This window comes from Pistacia vera, unplaced genomic scaffold (genome assembly GCF_008641045.1).
Source record: "Pistacia vera cultivar Batoury unplaced genomic scaffold, PisVer_v2 Contig1342, whole genome shotgun sequence".
In the NCBI taxonomy this organism is placed as follows: domain Eukaryota; kingdom Viridiplantae; phylum Streptophyta; class Magnoliopsida; order Sapindales; family Anacardiaceae; genus Pistacia; species Pistacia vera.
Window position 1 is genome coordinate 238,768 of NW_022195405.1, and position 5,202 is coordinate 243,969.

A 5,202-nucleotide genomic window follows, 5' to 3' on the forward strand; every position below is an offset into this window, starting at 1 on the left:
AGAGTAGATTGTTCACCGAGGTAGAGGTGGACCTATTAGTTGGAAATTTAGTACGTGATGCTACATTAGCTATAAGATCTTATCATCTGATTTTGCCTATAGGCTTGTTTCTAGGAACTTGTGGATTATTATGATCTTTCTTTAGTTTCTATAAATTATATTTCTGTGTCCACTTAGGACGAGTGAGAATATTACTTTACTAATGGATTGTTGTCCTTAAGTATAAATAATATTCTTTATGGAACTATTTCATAATAATATGTTCTTAAGATAGCAATAAGGATATTCTCAAAATAACAACTATGCCAACTGTGGCAAGTTGAGTTAAACATACTTGAAGGAAAGTGGGATAGTATCAAAACTCACCTCTCCGTATACACCCTAGCATAATGGTGTGTTTGAAAGAAGGAATATGACCTTAGTTGAAATGGTTAGGTCCATGATGAGTTTTTTATGATTTGCCCACATAATTCTAAGGTTATGCCCTAGAGACTGCGACTCCCGCACTGAACTGTGTGCCGTCAAGGTTTGTAGATAAGACTCCATATGAACTATGGAATGGGTGAAAGCCTAACTTGTCTTATCTAATGATTTGGGGCTGCGAAGCTTATGTCAAGAAATTGACTTCGAAAAGCTGGGCTGTAATGACTCTTTCTAACTTATATACTTGGGAAATATAATACTTTGAAAACACATAAACATGTAAGTAAAAGATAATGGGCCTGAAAATTTCTTTACTTTATATATAAAATTCTTTACATTAATAAAAGTCTCATGCACATAAGCTCAAAAATAGTAGACAGTGGTGCCATTTTCCCTCCGTCTCTCGATGTCCATCTGACCGCTTCTCACCTATTTCCTGCAAAAACAAAGAAATCAATGGAGTGAGCACTAATTGCTCAGTAAGTAAACCCGCCGTACTAGCCTTTTCTCTCCGTTGCTCACATTCTAATTTCTTTCCTTACATTACTCTTCTCTGTTCTATCCCTATTTTTCTCTATTCTTATCTCTCTGTTCTTCCTTTCTTTCTTTCTAATTTTTCAATACTTTTTTTTTTCTTTCTTTCTAATTTCTCACTACTCATGGTAGTAGGCATAATGCCATGCATAAGTGTGATGCACATGCACAAATGCAAGAAGTGCACATTTTCTTTTTTGTTTTCTATTCTTTCTATTCTTTCTCTTCTTCTCTTATGCTTTCTTATTCTGATTCTTTTTCTTTTCTTGCTCATTCTTTCTTATTCTTTGCTAATCAGACTCGGTTGACGCATGGATTCGAAACCCTGGCTGTGTGAGTGTATTCTTCTTTCTTGGGTACAACCCTCATCCACATGCACTCTTACGGGCTATACCAATTTCTCTTCTTATCCTTAGGCCGCTCACTGAAGGCGGCGTGCATGCGGGGAAATTCTTCTTGTCACCCACGGGTTCCGCATCGCAACAACCTGTTCTTTTCTTCTTTTAGAGCATTCTTTAATAACTTTTCTTTCTTTCTCTTTATTCTTTAAATTCTCGTACATATGTATATACATGTATGTAGATGGCTCATGCTCATTATTCTATATAAATGGAAATGTTTAAATGCAAGGATGCCATGTAGCATAACAATCAGTTTCTCTCTACCAGCTACAAACTCATTTCAATTCATAAATGAATAAAACTCACGCATACACTTCTCTTGGACATTTCATCAAACATATTGCATGCATAATTAAACTCTAATTTGGCTACAATTCTATTTCATTCTCAAGCCACTAATATTTGGAGTAAAACTCCCTTAAACAATTATTAAACCTGTCCAAAACAATACACTCCCACAAACTTCTACTCAACTCTTTCTAACTTCAACCAAACTTCAATTAATCATTATACAACCAAAACCACTTCTCATGGCTAAACTTTACCATCAATAATCATAAAACTCATCAATAATTCATCAATAATTCAATAATTCTCAAAATCATAAGCATATACATATATGTAAAATCTCTACACACTTGATTTCTCAAATCATAACTTGGGTNATAACCAAAACCACTTCTCATGGCTAAATTCTACTCATCAATAATCATCAATTTCATCAATAATTCTCAAAATCATAAGCATATACATATATGTAAAATCTTTACACACTTGATTTCTCAAATCATAACTTGGGTTTGATTTACTTATCTTGTGCTTGAGTAATTCCACTAGAATCTTTCTTTCTTTAGTAGACTTGTTCTTTCTCTAAACCCCTAAGCATAAACACTATGAGAATTCAACACTTTTAAAAAATTAATCTCACATCTATTGCAAGAATTCTTACCTTTGGGTGCTTAGGATCAAATCTCTACCAAAATCCAACCAAAAGCCCTCTAAAATCTCTTGGAAATTTGATGAAGAGATGAGAGAAATTGAGAGTGGAAGTGGCGTGTGGGGTGGAGAGAATGATAGGGTCTTTGTGCTTGAACCCTTAATATCTCATATAATATGCATTCTTTCCCATTTTGCCCTTACACTTTATAGAAAATTCCATCTTTGTCCCTTAGTAAAGTACAAAAATGCCCTCATCACCATCGCATTCTTCATAAAATTTCATTACTTTTCATTCCCACATTTTCAACTAATTAGGGGTAGAATGGTCACTTTGCCCCTAAGGAAGATTTCTCTAGAATTTCCTTAAGAATTACAGTCGACTCTTCGCCTCGGCGAAAAATTCCAAGGCATACGTCGACGCAGCGAAGTTTGCGCTTCCCAAATTTTCAACCTTTCACCTTAAAGCAAGCAACACTAAGGGTAACCAAGCAAAACTAAAGGGCATACAAACATAACTAAGGGCAAACAAGTAAAAACAAGCTACGTACCTCAATGTAGGCGTTACAGGGAGGTTACGGGTTTTGATGTGGGGGTTGAAGGGATTGTAATGGTGGTGTTGGGAGGGGTCCACTGCGTCAAAAATAGGCTGGAATGGCGTGAAATTGCCGATGGGGTGAATTTGAGAAGTGACGGGTTATTTTGAAAATTTTCGGTGGGGTGAATTTGAGAAGTGACTGGTTATTTTGAAATTTTCATCTTTGGAATGACCATTTAACCCTTTTAGTTGTTAGATTAAATAGTTTTCTGTTAATTTAAGAGTAAGAATCTGCGATTTATGAAACCGGGGGTAGGAATTGCAAATTTGCCAAACTTTGGGTGGGAAAATGTTGTTTACTCTTTTTAAAGTCAATCTATAGATGATTATAGTTATTATAGAATAAGTTACACCAATTTTAGACTAAGTCTAATACAATTTGATGTTATGTTATATTATACAATTTTCTTTTATACTATGTAATATTGCACGCCAAAACAACCTTATATTAAAAGTATATCAAATCACTCATTGGAGATATTATGTCTTATTTTGCCCTACCTTAATAACAAACAAATATAAAATTATTTTTGACATTCATTTTCTTAATATGCACATATAAATATCAATAATGATTGACTTACAACCCAATCTTATAAACTTTCTTACATAACTCTAACGTGACAGTTAACAATTGAGCAGATAGAACACGTTATGAGTTGATAAATTATGAGTTATTACGTCGATATTGTAAAAGAAAAATTATGAGTTTAGGTTGTAAATGTTGACGTAATATTACCCTATAAATATAAATTTTATAAATGTTTAACGGAGCGAAAAAGGACAATGAAAGGCCAAATGTGGGCGCCATTACGAAACTTCCAAGCTCGGCCCACCACACCTCTCAGTTTCACTAAACACCAATTTCAATTTTTCAAACCTCACCCTCTCCACTTAAATGAAGTGAAACAAGCGCAAACTTCTCTGCTGCAATTCCAAACACAATGAAGGGAATGCTAATTTACAATATATACAGAACGCTGACCTACAGTGTATCGCCCTTGGTGTACCTTCACCTCCGTTGGCGAAAATTCCGAGGCCTCGGGCACCCTCGCCGTTGGCCAGAGCGTTTGGGCCATCCATCTGTGGCTCGCCCCACGGGCCCGCTCCTCTGGTTCCACGCTGTCTCTTTAGGTTCCGTATCTATACTTAAATTAAACTTACACCGTGTTGCTTTGCTTTTATGAAGCCAATTATAGGTTTCAATTAATATTTGTGTTATTTATTTGTTAATTAGGTGAAGGAATGGCTGCCATTCCTGTAATTAAACATTGCCATCGGTTAAGGCCTGATTTAACCATTCTGATGACTACTGCTACATACTCTGCTTTGTAAGTGCGTTTATTTTTCTTCTGTAATTGAACCTTATAAGTAAACTTATCTTGCTTGCAGTTCAAGCTTTAATGTAAATCGAGTTTTTAATTGAAAAATAAAATAGAAATCTTACTGGGGAAAAAAAAAAAAAAAAACAAAAAACCTTTATTTGAATAATAGGCAAAATAAAAATCATGATAAACATTTTTTTAAATTGGTCAAGATCTTTTTTAATGTTTTACTGTTATCAAAAACCTCCAGTGTTCCTAAATTCCAAACAAGGGATTTTTTCGGTAATTCTATTTGAGGCCTGTCTGGACTTTTATTTTGTAGGCATGTAACTAAATGAATGAGAGTACTGAATTTAAGCAAAAGAAGTGAATTGGAGTCTGAATGGAGAATTTTGATCCCAGGTGTGAGTTTGTTCATGTTAAAATGGGTAAAATGCAAGGCAATGTTGGTAGAGGTTGTAAGCGATGTACAATCTGGTTGGAGAGACTCAAAACTATAGCGAAGTAGTGCTCACAAAACATGTAGTCCACTTCACAATAGCTTGAATCTGATAACTTTGACAAGCTTCATTAGGATGGGTGGTTGCTCAGCTCAAAAGAGTAAAATGTTACTTGGAGTGGTCATCCTTCTTATACTATGACTATTAATGGATCCATGTGGAATTCCTAGACTTTTACAAGCAACAACATTGATATTGCAAATAGTTTATTCTTGACTCTTAAAATGCAAGAGCTTTAATCTATGTTTTGCCATCCTTACTAGTTTAAGTTTTTAGTTCTAACAGTTACTTAAAATGTTATCAAAGCTAAGGTCCTTAGTTTTAATCCCCATGTATCAGATTCTACACCCTTAGTTTGAATCCCCATGTATCACCTTCTACATCCTTTTACATCTCTCTATTTGAGCTTAACTGCTATTGTTGCCTTCACCAACAATTTAAGAGATCAAGTGGTTATTTAATTTGGAGTGTTCTTGCTTCATTTT

The 5,202-nt window shown here is 34.8% G+C and overlaps 1 long non-coding RNA gene across 1 annotated transcript; it reads left to right on the forward strand.

Moving 5' to 3' along the window:
* The first annotated feature begins 3,866 nt into the window (after nt 1–3,866).
* Nucleotides 3,867–5,096, forward strand: LOC116122463. Its single transcript, XR_004126902.1, has 3 exons — nt 3,867–4,026; nt 4,130–4,223; nt 4,620–5,096. It is a non-coding gene; the product is annotated as an uncharacterized LOC116122463 (long non-coding RNA).
* Nucleotides 5,097–5,202: the final 106 nt, after the last annotated feature.